The 24,258-nt window shown below is 39.1% G+C and overlaps 1 protein-coding gene across 18 annotated transcripts in view; it reads right to left on the reverse strand.

Moving 5' to 3' along the window:
• The window catches only part of LOC145525547 (olfactory receptor 8I2), a 120,071-nt gene that overhangs the window by 45,493 nt on the left and 50,320 nt on the right, over positions 1–24,258 (reverse strand). For 2 of the 18 annotated variants that reach the window (XM_081538907.1, XM_081538910.1), the window contains exons 1-4: positions 22,087–22,487; positions 21,220–21,363; positions 19,750–19,901; positions 19,099–19,215 (exon numbers count right to left, since the gene is read on the reverse strand). The exons of 10 other annotated variants lie outside the window; for them this stretch is intronic. The gene's annotated coding sequence lies outside the window, so the exon portion shown is untranslated. Of the gene's footprint in view, positions 1–14,936; positions 14,991–17,652; positions 19,216–19,749; positions 19,902–21,219; positions 21,364–22,086; positions 22,488–24,258 lie in introns of those variants that run through there. 6 more of the 18 variants (XR_014068281.1, XR_014068282.1, XR_014068284.1 and 3 more) reach the window with 5 other exon arrangements.

Here is a 24,258-nt window from a genome sequence, read left to right on the forward strand (position 1 = left end):
GCCAGACTCCTCTGCATGTGGGATTTCCCAGGCAAGAATAATGGAGTGGGTTGCCATTTCCTTCTCCGGGGGATCTTCGTGACCCAGGAATTGAATCCAGGTCTCCTGTATTGCAGGCAGACTCTTTACTGACTGAGCTACGAGGGAAGCCCCATATATACATGTATTCCACTATGTTCAGATAGTATGCTAAATCCATACTTAATCTGCTTAATCCATTTCACAATTTATAAGGTATTGTTGTAATCCTCAGGCTTCCCAGGTGGCTCAGTGGTAAAGAATTCATCTACAATGCAGGAGACATGAGTTCATTCCCTAAGTCAGGAAGATTCCCTAGAGGAAAAAATGGCAACCCACCCAGTATTCTTGCCTGGGAAATCCCATGGACAGAGGAGCCTGGGAAGTTACAGACCATGGCGTCGCAAAAGAGTCAGACATGACTTAATGATTAGTAACAGCAGCAATAAAATTATAATCCTCATGTGTTGGTAGTTGAAGAAACACTTCCAGTGCCCTAGGACTGATCAACCGGAGAAGGCAATGGCACCCCACTCCAGTACTCTTGCCTGGAAAATCCCATGGACGGAGGAGCCTGGTGGGCTGCCATCTATGGGGTCGCACTGAGTTGGACACGACTGACACGACTTAGCAGCAGCAGCAGCAGGATTGATCAACAGTAGAGCTGATATTTGAGTCCAGAGTTTTTTTTTTTTTAATCAAGAACCCATGTTCTCAGCTGTTAAACCATTGACCTTTCTTAAAAATAGGTAAATACATTTTTGTCTTGTTCCCCTATAATCCTCTGACAACCTAAATTTCTTTACCTACAAAGTGAGATTTAAAAGCTATTTTTAATGTTTTTATTCTGTACTCTTCTATAGTTTATGTGAGATTTATATATATATATAGATAGATAGATAAACATTTTTGGATTCAGTGAACTTTGAATATTAGAAAGAACCAACTTTTTGATGTCAAGGCCACATTGAGAAATCATGAATCTTTCCAGCTTTATATCTTGAACTTCCAGAGCTCTCAAAGAGAAGCTACAAGAAGGTATCTGATGTAAGCTAAAAGAAGGAACCTAATGTAAACTCTATAGAATTAGTGCTCATGCTCCAGGAGCTAGTTTACTTTCCCCTCAAGTATAGAGGCAGTGAAAGAAGGCTAAAGCTAAGAGAACTGTGATTTACTTTAATATTAAAACGTTCATCTTTGATTTAAGCCAGAGACAATGCTATACCTAGAATGCAAATCTAAATTTTCTACCTCAAGGTCTATTGGTTTGGTTCCACTTGTTACTTGTGAGGTGGCTTAATCTTTCCAAGATAAGGTATCCTAAACTTTCAAATGTATTGATACATGATGTGTTCAGAGAGGATGTGACTTCATTAATGACACAATGGTAAAAGCAACTTTGGAGTCCTGAAGACCATTCCATTTCTTTTCAGTATATATTGGATTTCTTCTCATTAACACACCAAGCACAGATGTTTAGTCATATATTCAAGGTTCTATAAACTAGCTATAACTTAAACTTTTATAAAGCTCCTTCTCACTACTTGTCTTCATCTACTAGAACTTCAACCAAAGTATATTACTCGCATGATTGATCCCCACACATCGTGGGAGCTTCACAGTTGCAGCAGTGTTGTGATTCATCTGTAGAATACAGCTTCTTTCTGAATATGCGCAAACTTGATAGAATTATCTCGGGTGGTATTTTTTGGTATTATAGTGTTAACACATAAAATGGTGCATTGAAGGTAATTCTCTCATGGTCCGGTGGTTAGACTCTGCTGTCCCAGTGCAGGGGACCCATGTTCAATGCCTGGTCAGGGACTAAGAGCCCACATGCCACAGCTAAGGATTTCCATCCTGCAGCTGAGAGTTCCTGCGTCTCAACAGATACCAACGATTGCCTGTGCTGAAACTGATACCCAGCACAGCCAAATAAATACATAAACATAAATATTAAAAAATTAAAAAACAACACAATTCAAAAACTAAATAAACAGAAAATAAACTGGCGGGTTATAGATATCATCTCAATAGTTACTATAACCTTTCTCTGCTACATTATCACTTGGCTAAAGGATAAGAAAATATCTAGGACTTATTAACCTCATTTTAAAAACTTTCTATTGGAGTGTAGTTCATTTACAATATTGTGTTAGTTTCTGGTGTACAGTAAAGTGAATCTGTTATACATATACATACATCTATTCTTTCTTAGATTATTTTCCCACCTAGGCCATTACAGAGTACTGAGTAGAGTTCTCTGGGCTGTAGAGCATGTTCGTATCAGCTGTTTTATAAGTAGTGTGTACATGTCATTCCCAATCTCCCAATATATCTTGACAACCACTTATTACCTTGTGATCATAAATTAAGTTTCTGCATTCATGACTCTACTACTTTTCTGTAAATAAGTTCATTTGCACCCTTTTTTTATATTCTACATATAAACGATATACGGTATTTGTCTTTGTCTGATGTAATTGTCTGACGTAATTGTCACTCAGTAGGACAATCTCTAGGTCCATCCATGTTGCTCCTAATACCATGATTTTGTTCTTTTTTTATGGCTGAGTAATATTCCATATGTACCACCATAAACATAAAGCTCATTTTCAATGCAATATAAATTTAGAAAAAAAACTAAAATATCTGGACAGAACTAGTTATTACTCTTCTACAACTGCCCTCTAAAGAGATAACTGGAAAAATAAACAAATAGATGTTGTGGCCTAAGCTCAAAGTCTTTTTAGAAATAGAGATATTTAAAAGACCCTGAAAAATGAGTTCAGTGCTAGCCCATTGTCAGGGGTAATGAGAGCAGGAGAAGATACCCATGAGAAGGAAAAACATATATCAGATCCCTAACATGATAGAGAATCTGGTAAGCCAAGAAACAGAGTGATTAACTTAAGATGGGGTGGACAGAGGAACCAGGAATGAGCCATAAAAGTTATCATAAAAGTTATGGAAACCATATTAGGGACTTCCCTCTTAAAACTGAAACAAATGGAAATATTGCCATCATGAGGGCAGTAACATCGTGAGGGCAGTAACACCATCAGGTTTACATTTTCAAGGTCTACTCTGGCTGCAGATCAGACAATGGATTGAAAGAGAGGACAATTTCCTCTTAACTGGAGTTTCTCTGAAACCCTTGGTCCTCTATTACCTCCAAATTCCGTCCTCTGATAAAGGCAGGAAAGAGGCATTCACAAATTGATAGGGGCTGTATAAACTGGGAACTTATCTTAATAAACAAAGCTCAAAGACTCTCAGTCTCAATATATCATCTTACCGGGAAGGTGTATTTATACAATAATTTAATCTCAAAAGACTAGGAAAGTCTTAAAGACAAGATCCGTTCAAAGTATTAGCTGGTAGTGAAAGTATCCCTTCTGTACTTTTTTTCTCTAGAAACTACGAGATCCTGCAAAGTGTGAATTAATAAATTTGGTGAAAACTTTAGAACATTCTATAACAAGACAGAACCTCATAGCCATTACACTGAATTCTATGTGAAACATAATTGTATCACAAATAAGTCACATTACACTTTGTTCTAAATCCCTAATATTTAAAAGATAAAGAGGGTTTAGGACTCAGTGCTTCAGCTACAGGGTGTACCAGTTTGATCTCCGATTGGGGAATTAATCACCTGCATGATGTGGGGTTCAGCTAAAAACTAGAAAAGTTTTTAAAATAAAAAAAAGGAAAAGAAGTAAACTAACCCCAAAGCAATGATCTCTGTGATATACATATCTAAATAACCATGGTACTTTACCGATTTCATGATATCTAGAGTAGATCTGTTATTACATCCTTTGATCTGGCATCATCTCGGGGTTTGTTGTGGTCAGTCGTTTGCTACATTGGCAGCGCCACGCAGAGGCCAAGCCTGGATCTCAGAAAACATTGCATGTTTCTCTTCTTGCTTTTGGGATTCTGACACCACCGAGTGAACAAGCCTGTTAGTTTTCTGAATAATGAGACATCTGGCTACATTCTCTTTGTGACCCCAGCTGACAGCAAGTTGGACCCAAGACACATGAGTGGATCCACATATGAGAGGTTAAAAATTCTGCCACTGAAAAATTTCTAAGTTTCTTTCTAATACTGACATTCTATAATTATAAGACATGAGTAATAAATAATTTGAAATTCATGTATTTGAAGATGAATGCCTATTTCACCCCACAAAACTGATCCATCTGCTCATTTCTCCTAGAACCCACCTGTCAATGCAGGAGACATAGGAGACACAGGTTCAATCCCTGGGTTGGGAAGATCCTCTGGAGGACAGCGTGGCAACTCACTCCAATATTCTTGCCAGGAGAATCCCCGTAGACGGAGAAGCTTGGCGGGCTACAGTCCGTAGCGTCGCAAAGAGTTGGACACGACGAAAGCGACTTAGCACACATTCACGCACACGTTAGGAATCAACCTACTCTGTTTCTCTCCTGTCTTCTTTTCACACTTCCAAGGAATTCTGGTGTCCCTGCCTTCAAAACGTATGCTGAGAGGACTTCCCTGGCAGTCCAGGGGTTAAGATTCTGCTTCCAATGCAGGGGCCATAGGTTCAATCCACGCTTGGGGAACTAAGATCCCACATGCCCTATGGTGTGGGGGGAAAAGAAAACAAAGTTTATCCCAAGTCGGAGCCCTTCTCACCACCTCCACTGGTATCATCATGATCCAAACAGCCACCATTCATGCCAGGGATATTGCAAAATCCTTCCAACTGCTCTACATACTTCTTCCTCTATAGCCTATTTTCCACATATCATTTAGTATTGTTCTTTACAAAAAAAAAGAGAGAGAGAGAGAGAAAGGCAAGCCATGTCACCCCGTTTAAAAAAAAAACAACTCTACATGTGTTCCGATATATCTTAAGTTGCAGTGAAATTCCATGCAGTGGCTCTAATGTCCTCTGTGAGCAGGCCCTCTGGTCCCTACAGAGCCTTATTTTCTAAGCCTCACTCTCTATTTCTGTTCCAGTCTTGTGGATTTCCTCATGGTTCTCAAGAACAGCAGCCCTGCCCCAACACAAAGATTCTCTGGTGTTGAGAATCTGGTTGTTTCCTGTCTGTTTCCTGTGTGAACACTATTCCCCAGATATTAGCAAGACTCATACTCTCAGCTCCTTTAAGTTCCAATCAAACAACACTTTCTGCCTTTTCTGCTCATCCTCATCGCTCTATTTTAACTTCTCTCTCCCCTTCCAACCAAACATCCCCGTGCTTATCCTGCTCAGACCTGCTCTTCTTCCTCAGACATATCGACATACTCCTGTTTTTATTAAGTTTGTTGTTTATCTTTCTCCTTCAAGATGTAACAACACAGGTCAGAAAGACTTCTCTGTTTCATTTACTGCTGTATTCCAAAGTATGGAAGGGTTCTTAGCATCTAATTAGCACTTAATAAATATCTCTGAAATTAATTAATGGATAATTTGCATTTATGATTTGAAGATATCTCCTTTCTAACCTTGCTCAAACTCTCCAGGACACATCTTCCCACAAGTCGTCAGTGTATTATGTCACCATTAAGAAAGAAGTGTAAATAAAGCGAAGACTCATAACCACCAAGATAGACTAAAATAAACCCTGAATTTGAGATAAGCTGCAATTAAAAAGTGAATAAAATAAAACACAAAAAACTGTCAAAGTCAGTCCTGTTGAACATCCTATATAAAAGGACTTCATATGTCTTTTGATCCTTGAAACAGCTCTGTCCCTTCCTCCCTTCACTGGAGCAGTTAAAATTCAAGGGAAGAATGCATCCTTCCAGCACCAGAAAATGAGGGCCAAGAAGGAAAATATCACACCCTAGCAGTTTAAAGAGCACAGCATCTCAGAACCCTAGAATCAGAAAAGCATGTCTTGTTTTGCCCCCTTATTTTCTTTACTGTGTACAGGAATATATGATGACCCAGCATAGCTACCAGACTGAATTAGAATTCTAAATGAGGGTTACATATAGCATGAACGAAATTCTAGTTCTAAGATTGCCTCTGTGTGTGTGTGTGTGTGTGTGTGTGTGTGTGTGGCATAAGAATGACCCTTTGAGAGCCAGGCCAGGCTCTGTCTAAGGTCACGGAAAACCCAGAGCACTCAGTTGCCCCTGACTCTAGCTGCTTACCCTTGATCAGGAAGGACGCTCCTAGAGGGACACCCTCTTCCCTCTCCTCTGATGCTTTGGGGAGCATTGTTAGATCTAATATAAGTGTTTCCTCAATAGTCTTTTGGGACCTTGTCTACAGAGCATCCCAGAAACATGTGCCTCCCTCTCCAAAGACAGTTAGAGCTCATTCGGAGCTGGGGATAAATATTAATTAGGATATGATGAAATGAGTGTTTCATTAAAGTCATCTCTCAAAATGAAACTGTCACAGTTCAATCGTACATGTGTGCAATAATAGAAGCTCTCCAAATGGTACTAATTAGACTATTCCAGAAATTATCATGTGATTCATCGTGTTTTTTTTCCCCATTATATGTTCCACTGTCTGTCCAGGCTACACTTCTTTGTCTTGGTCACTAGGAAACACCTATCAATCCTTGGTGTCAATGCTTGAATTGCAACCCTCTAAAATTCATATGTTGGAGATCTAACCGCCAGTAAGTTGGACTGTGGCTGTATTTAGAGATAGAGCCTTTATAAAGGTGATTCAGTTAAAATGAGATGGTTAGGATGAGACTTAATGCACCCTGACTGGGATCTTTATACAATTTTTAAAAAATGGAACAGAGGCAGAAAAAGATATCAAGAAAGCATGTGCACAAAAAAGATTCATGTGAGGAGAAAGTAAGAAGTGTCCACATGTCAACAAAGAAAAGACTTGAGAGCACATGAACCATACTGGCTCTTGATCTTGGCCTTTTAGCCTCCAGAGCTGTGAGAAATAGGTTTCAATTGTTTATGACACTAAGTCTCTGGAGTTTTGTTATGACAGTTTTAGCAAACTAATACACTTGCTTATCAATACTGGAGCTTTTATTTTGATAAACCTTGTGTTTTCTGTGTATCAGTTCAGTTCAGTCGCTCAGTTGTGTCCGACTCTTTGTGACCCCATGAATTGCAGCACACCAGGCCTCTCTGTCCATCACCAACTCCCGGAGTTTACCCAAACCCATGTCCATCGAGTGAGTGATGCCATCCAGCCATCTTATCCTCTGGTGTCCCCTTCTCCTCCCACCCCCAATCCTTCCCAGCATGAGGATCTTTTCCAATGAGTCAACTCTTTGCATGAGGTGGCCAAAATATTGGAGTTTCAGCTTCAACATCAGTCCTTCCAATGAACACCCAGGACTGATCTCCTTTAGGATGGATTTGTTGGCTCTCCTTGAAGTCCAAGGGACTCTCAAGAGTCTTCTCCAGCACCATAGTTCAAAAGCATCAATTCTTCGTCGCTCAGCTTTCTTCACCGTCCAACTCTCACATCCATACATGACTACTGTAAAAACCATAGCCTTGACTAGATGGACTTTTGTTGGGAAAGTAATGTCTCTGCTTTTTAATATGCTGTCTAGGTTGGTCATAAACTTCCTTCCAAGGAGTAAGCGTCTTTTAATTTCATGGCTGCAATCACCATCTGCAGTGATTTGGTTCTGTTTCTGTTAGGTCCCTACCATTTCTGTCCTATATTGAGCCCATCTTTGCATGAAATGTTCCCTTGGTATCTCTAATTTTCTTGAAGAGATCTCTAGTATTTCCCATTCTGTTGTTTTCCTGTATTTCTTTGCATTGATCGCTGAGGAAGGCTTTCTTATCTCTCCTTGCTCTTCTTTGGAACTCTGCATTCAAATGGGTATAACTTTCCTTTTCTCCTTTGTTTTTTGCTTCCCTTCTTCTCACAGCTATTTGTAAGGCCTCTTCAGACATTTTGCTTCTTTGCATTTCTTTTTCTTGGGGATGGTCTTGATTCCTGTCTCCTGTACAATGTCACAAACCTCCGTCCATAGTTCATCATGCACTCTGTCTATCAGATCTAGTCCCTTAAATCTATTTCTCACTTCCACTGTATAGTCATAAGGGATTTGATTTAGGTCATACCTGAATGGTCTAATGGTTTTCTCCACTTTCTTCAATTTCAGTCTGAATTTGGCAATAAGGAGTTCATGATCTGAGCCACAGTCAGCTCCTGGTCTTGTTTTGGCTGATTGTATAGAGCTTCTCTGTCTTTGGCTGCAAACAATATAATCAATCTGATTTCGATGTCGACCATCTGGTGATGGCCAAATATTGGAGTTTCAGATTCAGCATCAGTCCTTCCAATGAACATCCAGGACTGATCTCCTTTAGGATGGACTTGTTGGATCTCCTTGCAGTCCAAGGGACTCTCAAGAGTCTTCTACAACACCACAGTTCAAAAGCATCAATTCTTCAGCGGTCAGCTTTCTTTATAGTCCAAATCTTCACATCCATACATGAGAAATGCATATCAAAGCTACAATGAGGTGCCAATCTACCCCAATCAGAATGGCCATCATCAAAAAACCTACAAACAATAAACGCTGGAGACGGTGTGGAGAAAAGGGAACCCTCTTGCATTGTTGATGGGGTTGTAAATTGATCCAGCTGCTTGGAGAACGGTATGGAGATTCCTTAAAAAAAACAAAAACAAAAAACTAGAAACCACTATTGAGCCTATAGCTGAGAAAACCGCGATTCAAAAAGACACGTGGACAAAGAACCACTGACACCAAGAATCAGGACTCCCTCCACATCTCTCCTCCAGGCTCAATACTTAGTGAAAAGAAGGGTTACTACGGCAAGTGCGTGCTGAATTCCAGGCACAGGGTTGAGCATTTTGTTGATATTATCTCATTCAAACCCCAAACAATCCAAAGAGATAAAAACCTGCCTAGGGCGGTGGAAAACTTTCTTAAACCTCATATAACTAAAATAAAAAGTGTATAAGATATACATGTCTCTAAGAAATAAAATTCTTTTTAAAAACAGCAAATATGTATGGCATAACAGCAACAGCAACAGCAACATAACAGCAAAAATGTACGGCAAAACAAATACAATATTGTAAAGTTAAAAAATAGAAAATAAACTAATTAAAAAAACCAGCAAATACACAGCAACTGTGTTTAAGCATTCAACGAATAATTTGTAAAATAAGTTAATACACGTAAAGTGTTTAGAACCTTGTTTAAAATAGATAATATATAATTTTAGAATTAATATTAATATTGTTTGAGTTCTTTATTTTGAACACTGGGGTGCTTTTCGTATCCTTTAGGGAAGATGGCATAAAATCTCAGGAATTACAGTTTTTCTGGTAATGTGAAACTCCTATCTAATTCCATAAATTTTATCACGTAGTGCTCTGACAAGAATATTAGAGGTGCATGAGTGGTGAAACAAACAGGCATCGCTGCTTTTAAAAATCAAAAGCAAACAAACATGTAATCCCTGCCTTCAAGAAAGATAACTTCATCAATCACGGAAATGTAAGTGAAAGCAAATATTATAACACCAGGGTTCCCAACTGGCTCAGTGGTAAAGAATCTGCCTGCCAATGCAGAAGACTTGGGTTCGATCCCTCAGTCAGGAAGATCCCCTGGAGGAGGAAATGGCAACACACTCCAGTATTCTCGCCCGGAAAATCCCATAGACAGAGGAGACTGGCAGGTTCCACTATGGGGTCACAAAAGAATCAGACACGACTGAGTGACTAAACAACATTATAATACCCTATCTTTTGCAGGCAAATATAAATGGGAAAAAAATCTATTAAAAGGAAATTATCTTCTGTACTTTCCAACAAATTTTGTCCTGAAATGAAACTTAACCTTAAAAAAAAAATTATTCTATCTAAAAAGATGGAAGGAGGTGACTGTTATCTGAAAAGAAAGTTGAATCTGGAGCAGGTTGAACGCAAAGGGGTAGGTTGAATGGAGTTTTCATTTTCCTTCTACGTAGTTTAGGGATTTTGACTCTTTTGAGTAACAGACATGAATTAATATAGCCTTCTAAAAGACTTTTAAAAGAATCATTTCCCTCTATCTATAAACATATTAAATACAATTAATGACACTGTTTATGAATGATTTTTTTAATTTTTCTGTATAATTATTTATGTCCATATGTGTACAGTCAAAAACACCCAGTCCAACTTCAGCATAACAAGGAAAGACGCTTTTCTTGGAGAAATCTTGCCACCTTGTGGTGTATAAAAATAACACTGTGCTTAAAGCATCCACACGTGCTCAGCAAAAAGCACTGTCCTTGAGCCGGGCTCTCCTGCCCTGGTTACTTATGGAATCCATACCCTTCCAAGTGTCCATAACCTAGAATCCTAACTTTGTAGTATTTATTATGCTGAATAATTTACATATATTTGCAGTTGTATATTTTCCTGTCTCTTCTCTAAACCACAAACCCCCAAGAACACTGGGTGATTTTTGCCCTGAGTCAGACATGACGGAGCACGCACGCCAGAAGTAAACCACAATGTTCTAACACACACACACACATATATATGTAGTGCATTGAGTCCTGTATCCAAGCGAATTAACACATCCATCTTCTCACATCATCATCGTGTGTGTGTGTGTGTGTTGAGATCACCTGAGACCTACTCTCTTAGCAAGTTTCCAGCATAATATAATTATTAGCTATGATCACCATGCAGCACTTTGAGTTTCTCAAGCTTATCCATCTTACATAACTGAAACTTCACACACTTTGACCGACATCTCCCTGTTCCCCACACCTCCCTGTCCCTGGTGACCGCTGCTCTGCTCACTATTTCTATGAATTTGACTTTTTTAGATTTCACATGTAAGCAGGATCATGCAGTATTTGCCTTTTTATGCCCAGCTCATTTGCTTAGGATAGTGTCCTCCAGGGGCTTTACCATGTGGCACTAGTGATCAAGAACCCACCTGCCGTGCAGGAGACACAAGGGATGCGGGTTCAGAACTGAAAGAGACGCGTGTACCCCAATGTTCATCGCAGCACTGTTTACAATAGCCAGGACACGGAAGCAACCTAGATGTCCATCAGCAGACGAATGGATAAGGAAGCTGTGGTACATATACACAATGGAATATTACTCAGCCATTAAAAAGAATACATTTGAATCGGTTCTACTGAGATGGATGAAACTGGAGCCCATTATACAGAGTGAAGTAAGCCAGAAAGAAAAACACCAATACAGTATACTAATGCATATATATGGAATTTGAAAGATGGTAACGATAACCCTATATGCGAGACAGAATAAGAGACACAGATGCATAGAACAGTCTTATGGACCCTGAGGGAGAAGGTGAGGGTGGGACATTCTGGGAGAGTAGCATTGAAACATGTATATTATCATATGTGAAAAAGAACACCATTCCATGTTCGATGCATGAGACAAATGCTCAGAGCTGGGGCAATGGGATGACCCAGAGGGATGGGATGGGGAGGGAGGTGGGAGGGGGGTCCAGGAAGGGGAACACATGTAAACCCATGGCTGATTCATGTCAATGTATGGCAAAAACTATTACAATATTGTAAAGTAATTAGCCCCCAACTAAAATAAATAAATTTATTAAAAAAAAAAAAAAAAAAGAGATGCGGGTTCAACCCCTGGGCCGGGAAGATCCCTGAAGGAGGAAACGGCAGCCCACTGAGGTATTCTTGCCTGGGAAATCCCCTGGACAGAGGAGCTTGGTGGGCTCCTCCTTGATGGGGTCGCAATGAGTTGGACACGATTGTGTTCAGTGACTGAGCACCATATCCTCCAGATTCACCCATGTTGTTACAAAATACGGGATTTCCTTCATTTTATTTTTTTTAATTTTTTTTTTAATAAATTTATTTATTTTAGTTGGGGGCTAATTACTTTACAATATTGTAGTGGTTTTTGCCATACATTGATATGAATCAGCCATGGGTTTACATGTGTTCCCTATCCTGAACCCCCCTCCCACCTCCCTCCCCATCCCATCCCTCTGGGTCATCCGATTGCCCCAGCCCTGAGCATTTGCCTCATGCATCAAACCTGGAATGGTGTTCTGTTTCACATATGATAATATACATGTTTCAATGCTATTCTCCCAGAACGTCCCACCCTCACCTTCTCCCTCAGAGTCCATAAGACTGTTCTATGCATCTGTGTCTCTTATTCTGTCTCGCATATAGGGTTATCGTTACCATCTTTCAAATTCCATATATATGCATTAGTATACTGTATTGGTGTTTTTCTTTCTGGCTTACTTCACTCTGTATAATGGGCTCCAGTTTCATCCATCTCAATAGAACTGATTCAAATGTATTCTTTTTAATGGCTGAGTAATATTCCATTGTGTATATGTACCACAGCTTCCTTGTCCATTCGTCTGCTGATGGACATCTAGGTTGCTTCCATGTCCTGGCTATTGTAAATAGTGCTGCGATGGACATTGGGGTACACGTGTCTCTTTCAATTCTGGTTTCCTCGGTGTGTATGCCCAGCAGTGGGATTGCTGGGTCATATGGCAGTTCTATTCCCAGTTTTTTAAGGACTCTCCACGCTGTTCTCCATAGTGGCTGTACTAGTTTGCATTCCCACCAACAGTGTAAGAGGGTTACCTTTTCTCCACACCCTCTCCAGCATTTATTGTTTGTAGACTTTTGGATAGCAGCCATTCTGACTGGTGTGAAATGGTACCTCATTGTGGTTTTGATTTGCATTTCTCTAATAATGAGTGATGTTGAGCATCTTTTCATGTGTTTGTTAGCCATCTGTATGTCTTCTTTGGAGAAATGTCTGTTTAGTTCTTTGGCCCATTTCTTGATTGGGTCGTTTATTTTACTGGAATTCAGCTGCAGGAGTTGCTTGTATATTTTTGAGATTAATTGTTTGTCTGTTGCTTCGTTTGCTATTATTTTCTCCCGTTTCTTCATTTTAAAATTATAGATATAGATAAAGATATATCACAATTTCTTTATCCATTCATTCATCAATGGACATTTAGAATATCCAATGTAGTGATTTCATTTTCTTTGGATACATATTCAGAAATGAAATTACTGAATCATATGGTAGTTCTGTTTTTAGAGAAACCTCCAAACTCTGTTCCATAAAGCCTATGACAATTTTCCTTCTCCAAAATGCATGAGGGTCCTATTTCTCTACATCTTTGACTGCACTTGTTATCTTTTGTCTTTTTGACAACAGTCATTCCAAGAAGTATGAGGTGACACCTCATCATGGTTTAATTTGCACTTTCCTGATGACTTGTCATGTGGAGTATATTTTTATATACCTATTGGTCATTTGTATGTCTCCCTTGGGAAAAAAATATGTCTATTCAAGTCATTTGCCCATTTTTTAAATCAACTTCTTTGATATTTTTTCTATTAGGATGTTTGATATCCTTACACGTTTTGGACATTAACTCCCTATCAGATCTATGATTTGCAAAAATTTTTCCAAACACAAATTGTGTTTTCATTATGATGATAGTTTTCTTTGCTGTGCAGAAGCATTTTGATATAGTCCATTTGTATATTTTTGCTTTTGATTTCTGGGCTTTTGTTGCCACATTCAAAAAATCATTGCCACAGTCAAAGATATTTCCCTCTATGTTTTCTTCTAGTTTTTACACTATAAAGTATTACATTTAAGTCTTTAAGCCATTTTGGGTTGACTATTGCATGTGCTGTAACAGCAGGGTTCCACCCATATTTCTCTTTTGCACAGTTAGTCATGGCTTTTTATTGCAACCCTCTCACTTTTATCTTGAAACTTAGCATTGTTATGCCTTGTAATACCTATTTAAAATCGTTTCATCAGTCCAGGACCCCCCTTAAGCTGGTATAACGCTTGGTCTGTTACATAGTTGCTCTGAGTGTTTATGTATGTGTATAGAATATACACAGACAAGGTGTACATGCGTTGAAAATATATAAAGTCTATTTGCATATATTTGCTATGTCCATTCAGCAGATTATACCAATCAACTATCTCTCAGAGAAAAGATTCAATTTTATTTTTAAAAAGCTGGCCCAAAAAAAAGCAAAGTTGATTTAATTGAGAGCAAGGGTCATTATTTCCCGAAGTGCGCAAGACTATTTCCTTCCCCTTACTGCCTCTGTCAAAAAGTACCAGGAAGCACTGACTTTCTTTTTAAAAACTCCTCCTTTACTTCTCCATCACATATTTCTAAAATTCCACAAGAATATGATTGTCCATTTTAATAGCATTCCTTTGGGAATAGTCATGAGTTAATCATAATATGTTTAATATTCTCTTTCATTGTGATTAGTTATTTGAGCTTTCTTTCCATCCCTCCTTGCTTCTTTCCTCTGGTTTTTATAAGTATCATGGGACCCTACAAGGAGTAACCACCCTAATCATCAGGAGGACCAGGTTCTTAATATTGTACTTCTACCTCCATGACCTTAAGCCGATCGATTCTTTATTTATTAGTTCCCTCATCTCACAAACAGAAGGATCAGCCCGGATTATTGCTAAGGTAGTTTTCATTTCTAACATTTCTGGGATTCAAAAAGACTTTGAATGAGTTTCAAACCTGAGCAATCAGTAGTTAAATCTTCAGAGAAGCTATTACAGCAAAAAGCTAACTTAAGTTTTCCATGCCGGTGTGAGACTTAGACTCCAAGACCCAACATTTTTACTAATCTTCTTTCTAACAAGATGCTTTGGGCATTATTAAGACTGATTGAGTGTTCAGAGATGGGCGATTACTAGCCTTGAAAGAAATTATTTGCCTAACTCCTAAACAAGTTTCAGAGGAACTAATTAATGAAGGCAGTTTTAAATAAGAAAACTTCCTGGGTGATAATTGCTGTTCAACTCTGAAATGTAGCTCTTGAGGCCTGATACAGTGAGGCAGCAAAGAAGAGCTGAGTCCGGGGAATCACAGTGCCTTTGTAAATTAACGGAAGGTGCGGGGTAGTTCTTTCTAGCATTGTAAGTTTATTGATTGTTATCCTAATTTCTTGAAGCTGGATTATTTGCTCTACAAAACAAACACAAGAAAAATTTATTCCCATTTAGCAAAACTGGCAAAGCCAGAAGATTACATTACTTTATAAAATCAGAAGCTATAGGAAAGGCTGTAATTCAAACTCTTTGCTAGCTGAAGAACATGGGTCTTAGTCTTCAAAGACTACATATTTTGTTATTCCCATTACATGACATTATAGGAAAGTCAGAAATATAAAGACATAAAAAGATCAGTGATTATCAGGGGTTTGGAGGAGGGTAGATACATAAAGTAGGTGAAGCACAGGAGATGTTACATTAGAGAAATTAAGTAAAAAGTGCACAGGATTCCTCTGCATTATTTCTTACTGCTTCATGTGTGTCTACAATTATCTCAAAAAAAATACTTGATTAAAAACAAAAGCAAAAGAGTGTGTGAACTGCAGGAGGACACTTTTAGGTTGGAACACCGGCTCTTGATCTTGAACAAGTCATTTAAAACCCCTGAGTCTCTGCTTCTTCACATGTAGCAGCAAGTTAGTGCTGCCCACAGTCAGGAATTAAATAAGACAGTGTATGCGATGCGCCTAGAAGGCAGTAAGTGCGCAATAAATATTACTTGTCATTCTTGCTTAACTATCGCTGTTATTCTCACCCACGCTATTGCACTAGCTCCTACCAGGTTGCATCACCTCTAGACACTCTGACCATGTATACAAAGTCACCTTTCCAACAGGGTAGCCCTAATGTGATTAAAAGTTAGCCTCTTTCTAAAGAATAATGTTCCAACTCACTAAACCAATTAGACCATACTATTCATATCCCATACCACTCAACTTGACTGTTCCCATAATCTCAGCTAAATGTGACCCCCTATTTGTCACATCACCAGGCCCCTCCTTGGGTCATTCTCTTCACCTGCTGTTCCTCTCATCGCAGCTGGACATCCAAACCTGCCTTCAGTGCCCGTCTTGGAGGTCACTTCCTCCACATGATTATTTACTGTCTAATCTAATACACAATGAATATTCCTTCCTTCTTTCCTTCCTTCCTTTGAGTCTTCATCAAACCCTGTGTTTCCTTCTTATGACTATTAACAATTCTGTCAAAATTTTAGTCATTATACATCAGCCATGCTTTATTCGATTGGGACTTTCCTAAGGATAGAGACTATATTTTTCTGGTTACTTTTATTAACAGCAGCAATAAAGGCCAACAAACTACAGTTTTTTAACTTTAGTAAATAAGCCCTATTTTGTTGCTCAGAAATGGTTGTCATTTTATTTTATAAACGTGAAAATGAAACCTTCCTGGGAGCAAGGTAGCTTCTGGAGGTTAAAGAAAAAGTTAATGACAAAGTTCAGTCTGATACTCTCCCCTTTGACTTCCTACCCAGTAAGCTTCCCAGACCATATCTTCTTAATCTCACCTGGACAAGGTCACCAGTCCTGTATTGTCAACGTCGCCCACAGTTCGTAAGATCTCAGGCTTCCCACATAAACACATGCACATTTGCCGGAATACTGGTTTCATCTCAATTTTACAAAACAAAATTATGCAAAAATTATAGTCATTTAACTTCCCCAGTCCCATCTTCTATTCCTTTTGGGTTTTTTTTTTTTTTCCCACCAAAGGGTCCACAAGCCCAGAATCTCCTAAAAGCATTTAGAAGTACCTCATCAAGGGCACGGAGAAAGCAATGGCACCCCGCTCCAGTACTCTTGCCTGGAAAATCCCATGGGTGGAGGAGCCTGGTAGGCTGCAGTCCATGGGGTCGCGAAGAGTCGGCCACGACTGAGTGACTTCACTTTCACTTTTCACTTTCATGCACTGGAGAAGGAAATGGCAACCCACTCCAGTGTTCTTGCCTGGAGAGTCCCAGGGACGGCGGAGCCTGGTGGGCTGCCGTCTATGGGGTCGGACACGACTGAAGCGACTTAGCAGCAGCAGCATCAAGGGCAAAATCCATGCCACAGGGGCCTCAAGTTTAAAACCAGGTAAATCAAAGTATGAAATGAGAATGGTGAATATGTCTTTTATACCAAGAAATAGTAAATTAAAAATTGGAAGTCTATAAATTGGCAAGGGAATGCTTAAAGCATTGCGATTGACTGATACTGAATAATAAATATGTTAAACAGGCTTATTTTCAAATCCCAATCTCAATTAAAAATAAATAAAAGGAGAGTTACTACCCTTGAAAAGGACAATAAAGAATAAAGTGGACATTCTTAAGGGTATTCTAGGATCCTTTTTAAGTAGATGTTATAGAAACATACTCATTATAAAAAGCTTAAACAACAAACATAGAAAATTTTTTCAATGATCTCATCACACAAATATAACTGCTACTAAGTTAAGTGGTTCATTTCTCATCTTCCTTGTTTTAAACCTTTCCCCCCTGTTTAGTGTTTTGAAAACATCTGTATAACATTTTATTTTTACTACATATTTAGCCAGAGAATAATATATTCATGGTTTATAAACACTTGTTTAAGACTGCTAATAGCTGAAAAATAGTTTTATATATAGGACATAATGCTACACAGTTCGTTGGGCTTAAATATTCAATAGAGAAAAATTATTATTTTAATAGTTGATCATTCCATCTGTAGCCTGGTGCATCTGAGCCCAGAGCTTGTACTTTTAAGGATGAAATTCATAAAAGCCATTTTAAAATCATTTTGAGGTTCTCATTTTTTTAATTTTTGTTTTTTCAGAGAAAAGGTAGAGACCTGGATACTTCTTTAAGGCAGAACATACAACCTTATTCTGTACAAATCCTCTCTATCAACTTTTAAAAAAAAATCATAGTAAAATAACATAAGCATATATAAAATTGCCATTTTAACCATTCAATGTATAAGTGACATTATACCTGATTGACAATGTATAAGTGACATTAGGTAAATAACACCGTCATACAAACATTACTGCCATCCAACTCCAGAATTATTTTTTCATCATTCGAAACTAAAACCTGTACCTATCAGACAATAACTCCGTACTCTCCCCTCCCCTACCTGCTGGTGACCACTATTCTATTTTCCATCTCTGTGAATTTGACTACTCTTAGCTTCCCAGGTGGTGCTACTGGTAAAGAACTCGCCTGCCAGTGCAGGAGATGTAAGAGACGTGGGTTTGACCCCTGGGCTGGGAAGATCCCCTGGAGAAGGAAATGGCAGCCCACACCAGTATTCCTGCCTGGAGGGTCCCACGGACAGGGAGCCTGGCGGGCGACAGTCCATAGGGTCACACAGAGTCAGACACAACTGAAGCAACTAAGCACAAGTACCTCCCCTAAGTGGAATCATACAATATTTGTCCTTTTGTGTCCGGCTTATTTCACTTAGCTGAATATTTTACATTTCATTCATGTTGTAGCATGTATCAGAATCCCATTCCTTTATAAGACTGAATAATATTCCACAATATGGATATCCACCTGCAGTGCAGGAGACCCCGGTTCGATTCCTGGGTCGGGAAGATCCCCTGGAGAAGGGATAGGCTACCCACTCTAGTATTCTTGGGCTTCCCTTGTTTCTCAGCTTGTAAAGAATCTGCCTGCAACGCGGGAGACCTGGGTTCAATCCCTGGGTTGGGAAAATCCCCTGGGTTGGGAGTAGGGAAAGGCTACCCACTCCAGTATTCTGACTCGTAGAATTCCGTGGACTGTATAGTCCATGGGGTCGCAAAGAGTCGGACACGACTGAGCAAATTGCACTTTCACTTTCACTATATGGATTTATTTGTCAATGGACATTTGGGGTTTTTTCCACATTTTTGACTATGATGAATAGTTCAGCTATTGCCAGTAAGCTTTCTAGCCATGCAAGGACAAAGCAAAGATTTTGTACTGAAATTAGGGTGAATATGATAATGTAAATTATTAGCTAGTTTATGAACATTCTTTTAAGAAATATTACTAAGCACCTACTCTGTAGCAGGCATTCGGCTAGGGAGACAGTACTGAACGAAAAGAGCTGTTCGATTAATGTACAAAGTACAAGGATGCCTAGAAATATGGGGACAAAGATGGGGAGCTGGCCACACAGACCTGGCAGCCTCCTCAGGCACAATACGGAAGGCAGTTTGCAGAGGGTGCTCTGACGGCCTGCCCCCGGGGCCCCAGGGAGACTAACCCCGACGTCCTCTGCTCTCTGCCTTGCCGTCACATGCTGATCTGGTTAATCCAGGCACCTGTACAGCTGTCTCCACCGCCCCACTGCAGATGAGGGCCACGGTCCGGCAGGACAGGTCTGTGGAGAGGCAGTCGGGCAGGAAGGGGTGAATAACTGCGTCTGGTGAGGTTTCCTGGCAGATACAGCTGCACCCGGGCTCCCAAACCTGTCCTCACATTCTTCAGACACGTGTGCACCTTTAGCTGACTTGTCATGTTATTGACATCCAGGCTGCAACGTGACTCTCTAACACTGCATGAACATTTCGCAGTTTAGAGATTCATCAGCTTTTGGAATACGCTATATGTGAACATGAGACTGGATTTGAAATTCATTTGCATTGTAACAGGAAATCTCAACACTGTGTTTCTCAAAAGGAGAAAATGAAGGACAGCTTTAACATCGTTTCTTTAAATTTAATGTCAGGCCCTTTAAGTATTTCAATGAGGCAAAAATTAAATTTCAAATTATTATTATGGATAAAATTGATAGGGCTTCCCTGGTGGCTCAGATGGTAAAGAATTTGCCTGCAGTGCAAGAGACCTAGGTTCAATGCTTGGGTCAGGAAGATACCCCCGAGAAGGAAATGGCAACCCACCCCAGGATTCTTACCTGGGAAATCCCATGAACAGAGGAGCCTGGCAGGCTACGATCCATGGGAACACAAAGAGTCTGACATGACTTAGCGACTAAACACCACCAACAGATAAAATAGATAACTGATGAGAACTGACTACATAGCCCAGGAAACTCTCCTCCATGCTCTGTGGTGAAATAAATGGGAAGAAAATTAAAAAAAAGAGGAGATAATGCGCATATGTAGAGCTGATTCACTTTGCTGTGCAGCAGAAACAAGCACGACAGTGTAAAGCAACTATACTCCAACAAAAAAGTACATCAATTATTAAAAAAAAAATTAAAAAATTATTCTTCAGAAATTTTTCATAGTCATTTCAACTGAAAAACCTGAGGTAAACTGTTGGAAGCAAACTCAAGTTTTCTGTTCAAAAATTGGGGGAAAAAAATTTGTAATTTTTGTACAAATTCAAATCACCTTTCTTATCATTTTGAATTGTATTTGTTTCATTAAAATATGACATTTGAAAATAATATAATATCCCACTTGGATACCCCAGTCTTTTCCCAGTGTATTCAGTATGCTGAACAGTTAATATTTTTCTTTATTTTACCATGACATGAAATCTATTCAGCTCGATGATGACTAATTTTATGTGTCAGTTTGGCTAGGTCACAATACCCATCTGTGGCCAAACATTATTCTAGACGTTTCTGTGCAGGTATTTTTGGATAAGAATAATATTCAAATCAGTGAATTTTCAATCAGATTGTCCTCCAGCATGTGGATGGGCTTCATCTAATCAGTCGAAGGCTTGAATAGAATAAAACACTGATCTTTCCAGAACAAGAGAGAATCCTGTGGCAGACTTCTTTCAGATTTGAAATTCCAGCATTGGTTTTTTCTGTGTCTTCAACCTGATGGTTGGACTAGAACTATAACATCAACTCTTTCCTGAATCTACACCCTGCAGAATTTGTACTTGTCAGCCTCCATAATATCATGAGTTAAAATAAATGTCATTCTACTTATACACACACATCCTATTGGTTCTATTTCACTGGAGACACTGACTAATACAAACACAAATGATAATAGCAAGCAACTAGTGCTCCTTATGTAACAAGACACTATTCTAGTCACTTCACAAAAATTAACTATGTAATACTGTTATTATCATTTTCACTCCATATATGTGGTTACAGAAGCTCAGAGATATTAAGTAACTTGACCAGGTTCACATAGCTATTAAGTATAAAAGTAAGAATATAAACTCAAGTTCTGTTTTAATGTATATGATCTTAATTAGTATGTACTAGTAATATACTTCTTCTCTAGATCTGAATAAGAATAGCATTTTTCAAATTGCAATTTAAGTTCTATTAATGGGAATAAAATCACTGTGGATGGAGACTGCAGCCATCAAATTAGAAGAGGCTTGCTCTTTGGAAGAAAACCTATGACAAACCTAGATGGCATATTAAAAAGCAGAAACATCACTTTACCTATAGATGTCCATATAGTCAAAGCTATGGTTTTTCCAGTAGTCATGTACAGATGTGAGAGTTGGACCTCAGAGAAGGCTGAGTGCCGAAGAATTGGTGCCTTTGAGCTGTGATACTAGAGAAGACTTTTGAGAGTCCCTTGGGCTGCAAAGAGATTAAACCAGTCAATCCTAAAGGAAATCAACCCCAAATATTCATTGGAAGGACTGATGCTGAAGCTGAAGCTCCAATACTTTGGCCACTTGATGTGAAGAACTGACTTATTAGAAAAGACCCTGATGCTGGGAAAGATTGAGGGCAGAGGGATAAGAAGGTGACAGAGGATGAGATGGTTGGATGGAATCACTGACTCAGTGGATATGAGTTTGAGCAAACTCCGGGAGATAGTGAAGGACAGGGAAGCCTGGCGTGCCGCAGTCCATTGGATTGCAAAGAGTCGGACACGACTGAACAACTGAACTGAAGTGAGCTGTGACTTGGAGCAATTTCTTAAATTATCAAAGTCTGTTTCCTTATTTGCAAAATAAGGATCATATACCCAGCTTTGATCTACTGGCATTTGTATTAAGTAATAAATATTGAAGACATTGGTGCATTTCATAGTGCTTTTTAAAGTTAAGGCATTGCCATTATGGATACTGAAAAATACCATCAGTTGATTGCCCACTATATGGTACTGAAGGGTAAAAATTTGAACAAGGCACATTCCCTGCCTTGTACTTTTAACAATCTAATGCAGTAATGCTCCAGGTTCACCTGATTTACTCTCTGGTTACTGCTCTGTTTATCAGAAATCAGTTTTCTTCATGCTAGGGGAAAAAAGATTCCAGTTGAGGACAATCACAGGGTTTGATTTCAGTCTCTTACCTTGAAATGAATCATTTGATCATCTCCAATTCCCTGACCCATGAAAGCAGCACCTGCACAAAACTCTATTTCCTCACACACCAGGTAGATGAGAAATATAACACATGCAGGGGGATGGAAATGGATCTCACAGAAAGCAAATGTCTCTCCAAACTCACATTTTGGACATCTCTGCCAATCTCTTAAGTGCAAAGCAGAATCTTTAAAGACTCCCTTGTATAATGTCTGTAATCTTTTTCACCTCATTAATTCAGTCTACATCTGTGTAGTGGGAAACTGAAGTAATCAGCCAGATAATGAACACCTGAAAATTTGCCATTGAGAGGCCTGAATTACTCATCTAAGCTGGTGACATTAGGCAAATGATTGGGAAAAAACTCTTCTCTCTACCTCATTTTGCTAAAGCTATACACACACACACACACATAAAATGTTATCTACTATGACATCATAATATACAGTTTAAGTTAAGCCTCCCCCTGGCCTCAGTGACCTTGGAAGGGAAGAAATGGAGCTCAAGGGAAGAAATATGTGAATTAGAACTTAATTTACACCACTGCACACATTTTGGGCTTCTCTGATAGCATATTGTGTTTACAATATGAAATATAAATATTTCTCTATAAAATCAGAAAACCAGGGTTTTAAAAAAAACTATTTACATGAAAAAATAAAAAATACGTTTGGTCTTTTTTCTCTCTCTTCTGCTTCCCCAAGGTGAAATTAAGCTCAAAGATATTACTTTTCTTAGGGAGGGGGGAAAAGTTTTCCCTCCAGAGAAGTTGTAGAGGGAGAAGATAATTAGACTCCTTTCTGATAAAATATGCAGATGAATTATGAGTGATTATCTGACACCAAGGTACAAGCAACTGCAGAGCTACTTTCCCCCTGAGCTTGCATCTTAGAAAGGACATGGTTCTTTGGTTTCTGTCTGTTGTGGAACAAAACCAGAGTGAGGTTGTAATGAGGCTGGGGAAACACTGAAAGTCTTATTAAATGTAGAAGGTCAATCTAGGGAGCAGGAAAGTGGCCTTTCTTTGAGAAAGTCTTTAAATTTTATTTAATTCTTACTCCAAATGCGACTGAGCAACAACTCCAAATGCTTTCTATATGAGGCAAGTCACCCTGTTAAGATTAAACAAATAACCTGAGAAAGGACCTGAAAAAAGTATTTGAAGAGATAGTAGCTGCAAACTTCCCTGACATGAGAAAGGAAACAGTCACCCAAGTCCAGGCAGCAGAGTCCCAGGCAGAATAAACCCACATAGGAACCCTCTGAGACACATAGTAAGAAAACTGACCAAAATTAAAGGCAAAGGAAAATTATTAGAAGCAAAAAAAAAAGATACAAGGGAAACACCGTAAGATTATCAGCTGGTTTATCAGCAGAAACTCTATAGGCCAAAAGGGAGTGGCATGACATATTAAAATAATGAAATGAAAGGCCCTAGAACAAAGAATACTCTAACCAGCAAGGCTCACACTCAAGTTTGATGGAGAAATCAAAAGATTTACAGACAAGCAACAGCTAAGGCAATTCAGCACCACCAGAACAGCTTTGCAAACAAATGTTAAAGGAACTTCTCTCAGCACACACACACAAAAAGGACCACGACCAGAAACAAGAAAATTACAAAAGGAAAAGCTCACCAGTAAAGGCAAACATAGAGTTGTTGCCATTGTTTAGTTGCCAAGTTGTGCCTGATTCTTTTGACCTCATGGACTGCAGAATGCCAGGCTTCCTTGTCCTTCACTATCTGTTGGAGTTTGCTCAAACTCTTGTCCATTGAGTCAATGATGCCATAGAACCTTCTTATCCTCTGTTGCCCCCTTCTTCTCCTGCCCTCAATCTTTCCCAGCACCAGGGTCTTTTCCAACGATTTGGCCCTTTGCATCAGGTTAGGTTCTTTGCATGGAGCTTAGGCTTCAGCATCAGTCCCTCCAATGAGGGATTTCCTTAAGAATTTCCTCTCCATTCCCCTCCAATGAGTTGATTTCCTTTAGGATTGACTGGTTTGATCTCCTTGATGTCCAAAGGACTCTCAAGAGTCTTCTCCAACACCACAGTTTGAAAACATCAATTCTTCCGCACTCAGCCTACATTATGGTCCAACTCCGCATTCATACATGACTACTGGAAAGGTGGGAAATCATTTGCATACAAATATAATA

The sequence above is a fragment of the Giraffa tippelskirchi genome, chromosome 11, assembly GCF_054371585.1.
Source record: "Giraffa tippelskirchi isolate mGirTip1 chromosome 11, T2T-mGirTip1v1.2.pri, whole genome shotgun sequence".
Classification (NCBI taxonomy): Eukaryota; Metazoa; Chordata; class Mammalia; order Artiodactyla; family Giraffidae; genus Giraffa; species Giraffa tippelskirchi.